Source organism: Anabrus simplex, chromosome 5 (genome assembly GCF_040414725.1).
Source record: "Anabrus simplex isolate iqAnaSimp1 chromosome 5, ASM4041472v1, whole genome shotgun sequence".
NCBI lineage: Eukaryota > Metazoa > Arthropoda > Insecta > Orthoptera > Tettigoniidae > Anabrus > Anabrus simplex.
In genome coordinates this window covers 170,548,170-170,563,693 of record NC_090269.1, presented here as the reverse complement: position 1 = coordinate 170,563,693, position 15,524 = coordinate 170,548,170, and positions in this window count along the sequence as shown.

Sequence of the window (15,524 nt, the reverse complement as noted above, 5' to 3'; positions counted from 1 at the left end):
TATTGTAGATCTTCAGTAGTGTCCTCTAGAAGAGAAAGTTCACACTTCTTACTTCAAGCGAAACAAAAACACATCAAAAGTGACACAGTTCAAAGACTCAAAATTTTCCATGTGGTGACATCTTCTGAGAAAGTAGAGAATTAATAGAGTAGATAAAGTTCAGACTTCCTCCAGCAGAGGAGTTTCAACTGGCGCACATTTTAAATTAGCGGCGTGGAGGTGTACCGCCCGGTACACCTACGAAGAAGCTTTAAGGGCGCCGCTCTATTAGCGAAGTTAGGAATAAACTTCCTGAAGAAATTCACCATACCAATGAACCTGGCGATACCTTTAACGTCCTTGGGAGGTTTAAAATCACGGATGGCCTGTGTTCTGGAATGATCGACGGCAACACCATCAGGTGACACAATATGCCCTAGAAATGACATAGAGGGCTTAGCAAAGGCCCCCTTGGACAACTTGACAGTTAACCCAGCCTTACGAAGGCGATTGAGAACTTCTCGCAGATGATCTAGATGTTCTTCAAAGGTCTCCGAAAATACGACGACATCATCCAAGTAGTGATACAAGTACTCAAATTTGATGTCGGAGAAGACCCTATCTAGCAGCCTGGTGAGTACAGCTGCTCCCGTGGGGAGCCCGAAAGGCACGCGGTTGTATTCGTATAAGTTCCTGTCCGTGGCAAACGCTGTAAGATGTTTAGACTCTTCGGCAAGGGGAATTTGATTATAGGCCTGATTCAAGTCCAAGATAGTAAAGAACTTGGCCTTACGAAACCACGAAAAACAAGAATGAAGTTCAGGAAGGGGCACAGATTGCAACACCACCTTCCGATTGAGAGCCCTATAATCAATGACAGGCCTAAAGCCTCCTTGGGGTTTCGGGACTAGAAAAATAGGCGAAGAATACGCCGACTTAGAGGGCCTAATAATACCATCCTTCAACATTTGATCGATGATTTCTTTCAATGCCTTCATTTTAGGTGGAGATAGCCTATATGGTGGAAAACGGACAGGAATCGAATCCGTGACCTCAATTTTGTATTCAATAAGGTCAGTAACACCAAGAGTATCAGAGAACACCTCTGGAAATGACTGACATAATTTACGAATACTATCAGCCTGCTCCTCAGGTAGATGTCTAAGGTCTAACAACATCTCATCCTGGGTAGGCGAAATAGATGAACATGATACAGAATTACACCTTAACAAGGGAATTTTACAATTGGACGCAAATTTGAATGTGCAAGACCTACTCTGGAGATCGAGCACAAGACCAGTGTAAGAAATGAAGTCAGCTCCCAATATAATGGGGCAAGACAAGTGCTTAGCCACAAACAATTTGATTTTCCATGTAAATTTAAAAATACGAATTTTGACATTTACAGAACCTAGGATTTCCAATGGAGATGACTTAGCCGAAACATATTGAACAGGAGATGAGACATAGTCAGGTAGTTTACAAACAGATTTCAATTTTGAATACCATTGGTACGAAATAATTGAACAAACACTGCCTGAATCTAATAGCTCTGTTATAGGCTCGTTATTTAACTCAATTTTAAGAAAAGGAACAGGTGCGGGTGTATCCGCCGCAATCCTAAGACATTCTTTGGGGCATTCGAAAGATGAATTTGAAGATAGAACATTCCCTGAATTTTCGACATGTTTACCAGGGGCTGAGCCTCGGGAAGAGGGATTAGTCGACTCAGCCGAAGCCACTAGTCATTTTTTATTATTGGCATTGGTGGAGTTTGCACCAGAAGTTGAGCAGGAGGGGGTGCTATTTGAATTTGGGCAATTTTTGGCGATATGTGAGAAAGCCCCACATTTAAAACAGCCTTATGATGAACCAGCCCCATTCCTTGTCCCACTCGACTTGATCAGTGGACACTTATTGCGCAGATGGTCGGGCGACCCACAAGCATAACATTTACGGGGTGTGACTGGTCGGCGAGGTGGAGGCCGAAGATTACTAAAAGAGGGAGGGGGTTCTTTCGCAACACGCAAAGAGTCGGCGTATCTAACTCCTTCCGCTGAGACGGCCAATGCTTCAAGTTCAGAGAAGGTTTGCGGGCACACCGCGAAACACAAATATGACCTATAGGATGGTGAAATTCCTTCCACAATAGCTTGTACAATCTGATCCTCAGGGAAGTGAAGAGCAAACACACTAGTATAGAACTTAATATCTTGGATGAAATCTGCCAAGTTTCCATCCAAGCGCTGTACCCGATAATAGTACTTCTGAATAAGGGAGGACCTTGCCCTGGCCGGGATGAAGTTAGCTAGCAAGTGGGCGTTGAAGTCTTCAATCGATGATTGCTCGGCAATGGCTCTAACTATTTTGTCAGAGAGAATACCTATTGCATAGGGATAGATGATTTGCTAAATCTGACATGGGGAAAGAGAAAAAACAAGGGCATGATCCTGAAATTCAACTAAAAATCTTAAAAATGAAATTACGTCACTGGTGGTATTAACGGAAAACTTAGAGATACCTCTGAGCAACATTGCCAATGGATGAGGCAAGCTGCTAAACCCGGGTGACATAGTAGGTAAAGGTTTCAATGGCAAGGAAGTTAATTCAGAACGTATATTATTCAACGATGCACGGCGTTCAGACTCGTTGTCCAATGGGGCAGAGATAGTTTGAGCGGCAACGGTTATCCTATTGGCTTCTCCCTTAGGAGGCTCTTCCTCGCTACCTACATTCATCGTGGTGGGTTGATCAATTTTGGGAGGAACTTCCCCAGTTAACAATTGAGTGACCTTGCTAGATAATTCAGAAATACTTTCAAGCAACGTACTAGCTTCCTTCCTCTGAACGTCATTCAGCTTCAGAGACAACAGATCGTTAACTCTATTTGAAAAATGATATAGCCTGGCTTGCACACGCTTAATTTGATTAGGAGAAGGATCATTTTCGTCAAAAAAACGAACTACCGATGCTAGCCCAGTAGTATTCTCGGTGATCGTGGAAAGAGAGTCGTCAATTTCTTTCTCTCCCAAATTGGGGATGGAAATGGGCAAATCAAGGGACTCTTTAAGCTTGTTGGTGTCTATCGCAACCGTGCCTCCAGATTGCACATTTCTGATAGTTAACTCATAGATCAACTCCTCCTTGCGCAAATAGTTAAGATGGAGAACATCGCGAGGGCCGGGCATGATGACAGAACAATTTTGAAAAGAAATCAGAAAAGTCCAGCAACTGAGAAAATTGTTAGAGTTTGAATCAAAGCAATATTTAGCCATCAAAAGGGGCTAAATTGAGACCCATTCAACCACGCTCTGCTACCACTTGTTACCGTGTTTTTGTGGTAGTTAGGCGTGAAAGAAGGTGCGGGTGTGAACGGGTCTCAAGCTACGAAATTATAGTGCATGTAAAATTAACAAGGTTATATTTTCTTTTCAAAATAAAGAAATAACAATCATGGCAGGTACAGAGTAGCAAGGCAATAAAAATACAATTACAATATTTACAGGATTTGGGTTTCGAGCCCCAGCCTCACAATTCTTGAGCAATTAGCCCAGTTTTACCCCAAACACAAGTTTCAACAGAGGGGCAGAAAACCCCATTCATGCCTAGGAGCACTTGCTCCAAAATACACAGTAAGGCCTCCTTGAGGCGCGCAGAAAACAAAATTTTCGGGAAAAGAGCAACTTGCTCTCAAAATTCAGGCCTGTCAAAGGCCATACCTAATTCCACTTTCAAGCTGTCCTCTAAGGACATATACACAGGGGTAAAATACCCAACCTACTGAGGTCTATTAAATGAGAAGAAGGTTAATTACATGACCTCTAACATAACAATTTGAGAGGAGGCGATCTGCACTCCTAATGCATTTGTTTTAAAACCTAATCTGGCTCTAGGCCACTAATGCAAGGGCTAATCCCATACTACAGAGGTGACTTTAGAAAAGAACAATTTGCTTTACGTTAACGAAGAATAGGTTGAGAAAAATAAGTTCACCTCAAAACAATATGATTGGGAGCTCGAGAGGGTTAAGCACTCTCTATCCCGATATGCAGTTTAAAGATAGAATAGATACATTTTAAGGAAGGTTACATTATGGAAAACTTCGGACCCGCCCCGAGAGTTAAACTGCTGAGCTAGCAAAGAAAGAAGTTATTAATCGGCCATTACCTTGTTGTTGACCACTGCCGAAGAAAGAGGCGCTTCCCGCCCCCCTGCTATGTACTTTACACACTGAAAGATGGAACAGAAGTGGCGCAGAGACCCAAAAATCAGCAGTTTATATACTCTCGCGGAAAGTTCGAGGCGTTTCAGGAAGGAAAACGCCCGCCCACAATCATTTTATTGGTGGATAACGAAAACCCCTACACAATATGAAGAAGAAACACATTATTGGTGGAAAATTAATTAAAGAAATTCGGGATTGGCTAGATACAAAACAAGGGGAAAGAAAGGGTTAATATTGCCAACTTAAACAATGACTGAAAGAAATTTAGCAAGGAACAAACTTTTGAAATTAAATTTTCTCCAAAAAAAAAACAGTTCTTTCACTCCGCACTAGGGTGCACTATTGTTGATCTTCAGTAGTGTCCTCTAGAAGAGAAAGTTCACACTTCTTACTACAAGCAAAACAAAATACGTCGAAAATGACACAGTTCAAAAACTCCAAACTTTCCAGGTAGTGACATCTTCTGAGAAAGTAGAAAATTAATACCGTAGATAAAGTTCAGTCTTCCTCCAGCAGAGGAGTTTCAACTGGCGCACATTTTGAATTAGCGGCGTGGAGGTGTACCGCGCGGTACATTTACAACTTTAAATATTAATTTATAATTGTTACCGTGTTTTGGTGGATCAGCAGAGGTGAAAAAAGGTGCGGGCTGGAATAGGTCTAACTACAAGCCCGAAAGATGAATTTAAAATTTAAGTAAAGGTTATATTTTCAACTGATAACAAGATTTAACAATTTTCACTAGGTGAAGTAGCAAAGAAAAATCAGGTACAGTGCAACTTTACAAACGAAAGCACAAGTTAATGGGGCTTTACAAATTCGGGGCTACGAGCCACAAAGTTTAACAATTTCTGAGCTCTCAGCTCACAACCACAAATTACCAATGGGCAGACCCCTAATTACATGGAGCACTTGCTCCCACCTCGTAATGTCAAGCCTCCTAGAGGCACCTTTCAAAATACCAGAAAGAGCTGACCCGCTCTCAATTGTCGAAGCCTATTAAAGGCAATAACAGATTATTACACTAAACTGGCATCAAGGCACAACTTAAGGGGTACCTCGTACCCAATCTACTGGGCCTTCGCAGGAAGGAAAATTAAACGGGTTAAGTTAATGGCCCAAAATACAAAGCTGAATGGAGGCGAGTACTTGCACTCCTACATGAAAGCTTGTCAAAACCTAAGTGGCGCTAAGCCGATACACAGGGGCTATTCCCATACTATAGAGGTGACTCGTATAAGAAAAATAATTTAACACATTAATGAAGAAAAGGAAATCGGTTATGAAAACGTAGTCACCTCAAATCCAAATTGAAGGGGAGCTCGAGAGTGTAAGGCACACTCTATCCCCGATTTACAGTTAAAGTAATAAGATAATGTTTACATAAGCCGGCACTAAGTTACATTGTTGAACGGGTAGGATACTTTGAAAAGGTTTCGAACCTTCTCCGGGGGTTAAACTGCTGAGCAAGAAAGAAATAAAGATGTTAAAAGGCCATTACCTTTGCTAAAGAGCTGCTGCTCCAAGGAAGAGGCGCAACTCGCCCCCTGCTATACTTCCATACACTAAGCTAGATGTTGTTGAAGTGGCGAAGAGCCGAGAAAATCAGCAGTTTTTAAACCCTCGTAGAAGATTCGAGACCTTTCATGAATAATAAAGACACACCTGTACCGGGCGGTACACTTCCACGCCGCTAATTCAAACATTGCGCCAGTTGAAACTCCTCTACTGGAGAAAGCCTGAACTTTAATAACCACATTAATTCTAAGGTTTCTCAGAAGATGTCTTCATTGTAAATTTTGAAGTGTTCTGAACGATGTCGGTTTCGATTTGTTTTTGTTTTCTCTGTAGTAAGAAGTGTGAACATTCTCTCCTAGATGGCACTACTTAAGAACTACCATTCTCCACCATAGTGCGAACTGAAGGAACTTTTCTTTTGAAGAAATTTGGTATTCATAAGTTTGTTCTTTGTTAAATTTCTTTTAGTTATGTTTTGGGTTGGCAATATAACCCTTCTCTTTCCGCTTGTTTTGAATTTAGCCAATCCCGAATTTCTCTAATTAATTTTTGACCAATAACGTATGTCTTCTCCGATATGGAGATGTTGCTTTATGCTACCCAATAAAATTGAGGGGGGTGTGGGTTCTCATTCTTGAAAGGTCTCGAATGTTCCACGAGGGTATTTAAACTGGTGATTTTCTGGTCTTCGGGCCACTTCAGTAACGTCTCTCCTAGTGTGATTATGTAGCAGGGGGTGGGAAGTGCCTCTTTCTTTGGGCAGCAGTTCATCCACAAAGTAATGGCCGTTTAATAACTTTATTTCTTGCTGGCTCAGCAGTTTAACCCTCGGGGCAGGTTCGAAACTTTTCTCATGTAACCTATCCTTAAAATGTAAAAGACACTTGGTCTAAATCCCGCCTCTTTAACTACAAATTGGGATAGAGAGTGCCTAACACACTCGAGCTCCCACTCACTTTGTTTTGAGGTGACTACGTTTTCATAACCATTTTCCTTCTCTTCGTAATATAATAAAGTTTTCCTATCATGTCTCCCCCGTAGTATGGGATTAGCCCTTGCATAAGCGGCCTAGTGCCAAATAAGTTTAAAAAAAGTGTATTAGGAGTGCAAGTTACGCCTCCACTCAAGTTGGTATTTTGGGGCCATGTAATTGTCCTGTTTCTTTACTGAATACGCCTCAGTAGGTTGGGTATTTTTACCCCTGTTCTTTTGTGCCTGGAGGGCAGCTTGAAGGTGGAGTTTCGTGAACTGGGTAATTGGGAGCTAGTGCTCCTTGGCATGATTGGGGTTTTCTGCCCCTTTGTTGAACTTTGTACATAGGTAAAGTTGGGCTCATTGCTCAAGGATTGCGTGTCTGGGGGCTCGAAGACCAAATCCATTAACAAATTGCAATTGTACATTCTTAATTTGTTGAAATGCTACTGAGTACCTGTTATACTTGTTATTTCTTGATCTTGAAAATAAAATATAACCTTTGTTAAATTTTAAATTAACTTTGATTTCGTAAGTTGAGACCTATTCATCCCAGCACCTTCTTTCACCTCTGCCGGTCCACAAAACATCGTAACAACACCCACACAACTTTATTGGGTAGCTAAGAGTTACACATGGAAATTCGAAGAAGAAACCTGTGATAGGCGGAAAATTAATTACAGAAATTACTGATTGGCTAAGTTCAAAAGAAGCGGAAAGAAAGCTTAATATTGCCAACCCACAAATGAAAGAACAAAACTTAGTAAAGACCAAAACTTATAAATACAAAATTTCTTCAACAAAAGTTCCTTCAATTCGCACCAGGGTGCATGATCATAGTTTTTGGGTAGAGACATCTGTTAGCGAATGTCCATACTTCTTGATCCATAGAAAACAAAACACGTTGAAATCCACACAGAACAGACAACTTTGTAATCCGAAAATTTATAGTAGAGACCTCTTCTGAGAAAACTCATGAATTAATACAGTTCTAAAAGTTCACAGTTTCTCCGGTAGAGGAGGATTTATTGGCGGAATATTTAAATTTGCGGCGTAGAGGTGTACCGCCCGGTACAATAATAACTTATTAGAAATATGTATTTATATAATTTCAATGATGTTTTTTATATTTGTACCGAGGTATCTGTGGAACAGCAGAGGTGAAAGAAGGTGCGGGCTGGGATAGGTCTCAACTACAAAATTAAAGTTAATTTAAATCTTTAACAGAGGTTATATTTCTTCTTCTTCTTCTTAATCTGTTTATTGTCCAGGGTTGGCTTTTCTCTCGGACTTAGCGAGGGATCCCACCTCTACCGCCTCAACGGCAGTGTCCTGGAGCTTCAGACATCGGATCGCGGGGATACAACTGGGGAGAATGATCAGTACCTCGCCCAGGCGGCCTCACCTGCTATACTGAACAGGGGCCTTGGTGGGGGATGGGAAGATTGGAAGGGATAGACAAGGAAGAGGGAAGGAAGCGGCCGTGGCCTTAAGTTAGGTACCATCCCGATATTTGCCTGGAGGAGAAGTGGTAAACCACGGAAAACCACTTCCAGGATGGCTGAGGTGGGAATCGAACCCACCTCTACTCAGTTGACCTCCCGAGGCTGAGTGGACCCCGTTCCAGCCCTCGTACCACTTTTCAAATTTCGTGGCAGAGCCGGGAATCGAACCCGGGCCTCCGGGGGTGGCAGCTAATCACACTAACCACTACACCACAGAGGCGGACAGAGGTTATATTTTCTTTTCAAAATCAACAAATGACTACAAATAACAAAAGTGTAACAGGTACCAAGTAGCAAATCAACAAATTAAGAAATTATAGATTACAGTCGTTACAGGTTTTGGGGCTTCGAGTCCCGTTTTACATTCCTTGAGCCCTCAGCTCACAACCAAGGGGCAGAAAACCCCTTCATACCAAGGAGCAATTGCCCCTGATTAGAATGTCAAGCCTCCTAGAGGCACACAGAGATCAAATTTGGAAAGAGCAGTCCCGCTCTCAAGTTTACAAGCCTATCAAATGCCACAACAAACTTCACTCCTAACTGCCCTCAAGGCACACATACAGTCAAACAGGGGTATCTTGTACCCAACCTACAGAACCTTCACATGAAGAAAACAAAACTTTGGGTTAATTAAATGGCCCAAAAAACCAAATTGACTGGAGGCGTAGCTTGCACTCGGCCAGTTATACAGGGGCTAATTCCATACTAGGGAGGTGACTCGTAGAAGAATAATTTATTACATTAAGAAGAGAAAAAAATCGGTTATAGAAACGTAGTCACCTCAAAACAACATGAGTGGGAGCTCGAGATAGTTAAACACTCTCTATCCCAAATTGCGGTTAATTTACATGAGTATAGTAAGGTTTACATTGAAAAGGATTCGAACCTTCCCCCGCGGGTTAAAACTGCTGAGCTAGCAATAAATAAAGTTCTTAAACGGCCATTACCTTGTTGATGAACTGCTGCCCGAAGAAAGAGGCGCTTCCCGCCCCCTGCTACATAATTACACACTAAGCAAGTTGTCGATGGAGTGGCGACGAGCCATGAACCTCAGCAGTTTTATACGCTCGGGGAAAGTTCGAGACCTTTCGTGAATAAAACAGTCCCGCCCACTACCTTTTATTGGTCGGCTAAAGATTACATGTCAAAACTGAAGAAGAAATCTAGGATTGGTGGAAAATTAATTTAGAAAATTTAGGATTGGCTGAATTCAAAACTGGCGGAAACAGAGATCAATATTGCCAACCCAAAAAATGAAAGAAAGAAATTTAACAAAAAGCAAACTTATGGATACAAAATTTCTTAAAAAACACTTCGTTCATTTCGCACCAGGGTGCACAGTTATAGTTTTTTATGTAGTGACATCTAGAAGAGAATGTCCACACTTCTTGCTACAGAGCAAACAAACACAAATCGAAATAGACACAGTTCAGAACACGTCAAAACCTTTGATTTAGTACAGATTTTAAAGTTCAGAGTTTTTCCTGTAGGGGATACTTTTTAGGCGCACAATTTAAATTTGCGGGGTCGGGGTGTACCAACCGGTACAATATTCATTGTTTATTTGCAAAAATAATGAGAAAAACTAATACTAAAATAGTTACTAAAGCAATAAGTACTTGCAGAGCGATTCATTTGTGAAACATACTGTTGTTTCATTGTTGACACTGTCGAGCATTTTACAACTCGGGAGATGTGTTTACCAGTTTCAGTGGATGTTAATTTAGCAACAATCAGGTTAGCAACAAACCGCCCAGTTGCATCTGTCGTCTCGCCCGCCATTATTCATACAGGATTGTCGCCAATATCATCCTTGATCCTATGAACGGTCTGGAAATTAATCAATGTGAAGTTACTTGGGATGCCACCTTGCGGGAGGAATTTATATTAACTTAGTGCAGAAATATTGAACAGTAAAATAATCGTAGAATAGTATTGGATTAATATAACTTAAAGTTTTAATATTACAGTGGAAGTATGGTTTTACTATAGCTTTTTTCACTTACCTTGTAAATCACATCCACATATTTCTGCTTTAATGTTGATTCTGAAGGAATATCTCGGTTACAGTATTTTTACAAAAACTCTTAATCGGGATGTTTGATGATATTAATGCCTCACATAAATGCTCAGCATTTTTTTTTTTTACTATGCTGGCTTTTGATTTGTGAGCAAGGTCTGTTTATGTCCTTTGTCTCAGAAAAATGTTTTCATGCATTCATTCATTTTTTATGCTACTGCAGTTGGAATTTTGTTTTAGCACTCACTTAAATACATTTTACAAGTTTAATGTCAATAATGTAAACCATACACAGTTATTGGGACTGCGTGGCCTAGGTGGTACAGGCGTGCTTGGTTCGCCCGGAAGGACGTGGGTTCGAATCCCCGTCGGGAAGTCGTAAAATTTTAGAAACGAGATTTCCACTTCCGGAGGTGCACATGGCCTTGAAGTTCACTCAGCCTACACAAAAATGAGTACCAGGTTCATTTATGGGGCAAAGGCGGCCGGGCAATTTGCTAACCACTCTACCCCAAAAAGTGCCGAGGTTACGGATAGTGGAAACCTTTACCTTCCACCCCTCCAAGGGCCTTCATGGCCTGTATGGAGATGACTTTGCTTTTATCATCATCATCATCTGTTTACCGTCCAGGTTCGGCTTTTCCCTCGGACTCAGCGAGGGATCCCACCTCTACCGCCTCAAGGGCAGTGTCCTGGAGCTTCAGACTCTTGGTCGGGGGATACAACTGGGGAGAATGACCAGTACCTCGCCCAGGCGGCCTCACCTGCTATGCTGAATAGGGGCCTTGTGGAGGGATGGGAAGATTGGAAGGGATAGGCAAGGAAGAGGGGAGGAAGCGGCCGTGGCCTTAAGTTAGGTACCATCCCGGCATTCGCCTGGAGGAGAAGTGGGAAACCACGGAAAACCACTTCCAGGATGGCTGAGGTGGGAATCGAATCCACCTCTACTCAGTTGACCTCCCGAGGCTGAGTGGACCCCGTTCCAGCCCTCGTACCACTTTTCAAATTTCGTGGCAGAGCCGGGAAGCGAATCCGGGCCTCCGGGGATGGCAGCTAATCACGCTAACCACTACACCACAGAGGCGGACACTTTGCTTTTATATATGGTTATATTTTTGCATATTTATGCTTCAATAAATGTAACGATATATGTTACAATGTATCTGTATTCAAAACAATGTATTGATTCTTCAGTTTTTATGAAGCTTTTCAATACGACATAGCATATAAAGCTGCTTTTACTTGTACACGAAATCATGTTATTTTCAAGTTAATACGAAATCAAGAAAAACAATGTGAGAACTCCGAAGTTAAGCAACATTGGGCGTGGTCAATATTTGGATGGGTTGCCCAACGCTGTTGGTGGGGGTAAGGGAATGCAAGAGCGGAAAGGAACTGGCCACCCTACCGTACGTAAACTCCGTTTTAGGCATACCTCTGCGGAGGTTCGGACCTGCCTTCGGGCAGAATACACCGTTACCTTACCTTACCTTACCTTACCTTTTTCAAAGAAACGGGATTTAAGCTTATTACATTTCCAATATGCTTTAATACGTTTTCAGCTGCTGGGATCTGTATTGAAACAGGGTACACTATTTTTAAGTATATATTTCATACGATTTTATACACGAAACTGTGCGTTCAAAATAGATAACATGAATACTTAATTGTAAAATTAGCTTTAATATGACATGGCTTATGAAGTTTTAGTGACATATGTATGAAATTATCTTATCCGTGTTACAGTGGAACCTCGATTCTCCGTTTTTGGAGGGACCGCGAAAAAAATCGTACAACACGGGAAAACGGAAAATCCGGGAACCAATGAACCTTAACAATTTGACTAAATTTCACAAAAATGAAATATGTATTATTATAATCTTATAAACACTCCTAAACCAAACCAAACCAAACTACAGTCCCAATGGACCTTCCGCCTACCAAGCGACCGCTGCTCATCCCGAAAGCCGGCAGATTACGAGGTTACACATGGTCACTGTGACGAATCCTCTCGGCCGTTATTTCTGGCTCTCTAGACCGAGGTCCCCATCTCACCATTCGATAATTCCTCAATTAAAGGTAATCGTAGAATGAGTGAACCTGGAATAAACCCTCATATGCAGGTAAAAATGCGTGACCTGGCCGGAAATCGAACCCGTGCCCTCCATGTGAGAGGCAGACAAGTTAGATCGCGGGGCTGGCTTCAAACATTAATTACCGGTACGCGACTTAAAAATCTCAAAACTTTATATTCAGTTTTACCGGAGAAACTTCGTAAGTTTACCATGAAAACTTCTTTTAGTTCAGCAACTTTGATCAGCCAAACTTCGAAAAATCTAATACCAGTAACGCCAAGCCAAACAGCAATCGGCCACAAGTAGTTTTTAATTCTCTAATCTAATAAAATAAAGCACATTAGATACAAAAGCGCCCAATATAATGGCGAAATCCTTTTCTTTTAATCTTCCATTTTAATTTGGTTACCGGTACCGGTGAACTATACAGTTCGCAGTCAGTTCTTGGAAATCGTCTTCCGCGTAAATTAGGCCTACATAGACTTATAACGGTTATGATGAACTCGATAATATGGTTTCGAATATAAATATTGATTCTCTGAAATTCTCGAATGCATTATATTCAATTCTGCCCATCACTAATCACAATCAAATTGGAAGAGAAAAAAAATATCATCAACACTTCAGAAATTACGGTTATTCGTGACGAACTCAGCAGGGAAGCGCGCTTGCTGTACAAGTCGGTACGAGTGCGAAATGCTAGAAACTTTTTAAATGTAACGTACGCAAATAAAACGACTGCGGTTTTTATAACATTTTTACACAAAAAAATGAAATTCCCAGTCTTGTATTAGGACGAAAACAGTAATAGGCAATCCCAAAACCTCCCCTGGCGTTATGTACGGTATGTAACGTCAAATACAGTAGAGACAATACGCGACACTTACGGATTCAACCTTGTTAAAATGGGAGACAATTCGACGGTGGCGCTCCTAGTGACTTGACCTGAAAAGTCGCGCTAAATTCAAATATCAATGGAAATGCATATACGAAAATGGATAAAAAATTGCGTCTAGAAAGGAAGTATTATTGAGTTATTAACTTCGAAGTTACTAAAGCAATCTATCTATATATATATATAAAAGCAAGTCGGACTGGAGCGATGTATATATACATATTTAAAAATGAAAAAAGACGTGAATTAATGGGGCACTTCCAGAAATCTCACAAATTTGAAACTTGGTACGAGAGAAACTGATGACCCCAGGAACCCTAGAAAAATCGGAAATTCTCAAAATGCCCTGAAGGGGGCACGCTGGGGGGAGGCTCAAATTTTGGGCTCAGCATAAGAACACAGTCGTATAGTATATCCAAAACGATAATCTATAGGTTTCATGGGCTTAAAAATTTTCGGGAATTTCCTCATTTTTATCCCCCATCCCCCCTAATCAAGATGGTGGCACAACCTGCCAGACGAGGTAGACAATTGAAATTTGGTGAAATTATAGCTTTTGGTCCTTAACTGACGGGAAAATTCCAAGATGTTCAAATTCTTCACTTTTTACCCCCAAAGATATCGAAATATGGAGGCACTTTTAATGACTGTGCAGACATTCCCTTTGAGCTATTTTTTGGCTAAACGGTAAGTCGTATCACAAAACGGAAGGAACAATGTCGCTTCAATTCGGAGTGATCTACAACTTTGCTCCTATGACATTTTGTCGTATCTCTCTCCCTTATACTTTGAATTTGGCCGTGTTTCTGGATTGTTCGTAAATTTGGTGATTTTTCCAAGTATATTTCATTGTTTGACACACTTATAATAATGATAGGATCATTACGTTGGGTGCGCACATTGGCACGATTAAGGGACATATGTGTACCAAATTTCATGATTCTAGCTTATACATAAGTAGGCAAAAAGTAATGTAAAATGTTAAAAATGCACCCAAATTTCACCCTATTCAAAATTTGAACTCAATTTACCCCCTTAATATGGGAGATACGAGGATATGGTTTAGAAACAGACATGTGGAGCGATAAATGAGGCGTCTGATGGCGCAAACCGTTTCCTAATATCATAAACCGTTTAGGACATATGAATCTCGAAGTGGAAGTCAGCACTTTTCAACGTGCTCATGCTTATCCGTCATCTATATATATAAAAGCAAGTCGGGCTGGAGCGATGTATATATAAATATTTAAAAATGAAAAAAAATGTGAATTAATGGGGCACTTCCAGAAATCTCTGAAATTTGAAACTTGGTACGGGGGAAACTGATGAGCCCAGGATCCCTAGAAAAATCGGAAATTCTCAAAATTCCCTGAAGGGGGCCCGCTGGGGGGCTCAAATTTTGGGCTCAGCATAAGAACACAGTCGTATAGTATATCCAAAACGATAACCTATAGGTTTCGTGGGCTTAAAAATTTTCGGGAATTTCCTCATTTTTTCCCCCATCCCCCCTAATCAAGATGGCGGCACAACCTGCCAGGCGAGGTAGACAACTGAAATTTGGTGAAATTATAGCTTTTGGTCCCTAACTGACGGGAAAATTCCAAGATGTTCAGTTTCTTCACTTTTTACCCCCAAAGATATCGAAATATGGAGGCAATTTTAATGACTGTGCAGACATTCCTTTTGAGCTATTTTTTGGCTAAACGGTAAGTCGTATCACAAAACGGAAGGCACAATGTCGCTTCAATTCGGAGTGATCTACAACTTTGCTCCTGTGACATTTTGTCGTATCTCTCTCCCTTATACTTTGAATTTGGCCGTGTTTCTGGATTGTTCGTAAATTTGGTGATTTTTCCAAGTATATTTCATTGTTTGACACACTTATAATAATGATAGGATCATCACGTTGGGTGCGCACATTGACACGATTAAGGGACATATGTGTACCAAATTTCATGATTCTAGCTTATACATAAGTAGGCAGAAAGTAATGTAAAATGTTAAAAATGCACCCAAATTTCACCCTATTCAAAATTTGAACTCAATTTACCCCCTTAATATGGGAGATACGAGGATATGGTTTAGAAACAGACACGTAGAGCGATAAATGAGGCGTCTGATGGCGCAAACCGTTTCCTAATATCATAAACCGTTTAGGAGATATGAATCTCGAAGTGGAAGTCTGCACTTTTCAACGTGCTCATGCTTATCCGTCATCTATCTATATATATACAAGCAAGTCGGGCTGGAGCGATGTATATATAAATATTTAAAAATGAAAAAAGACGTGAATTAATGGGGCACTTCCAGAAATCTCAGAAATTTGAAACTTGGT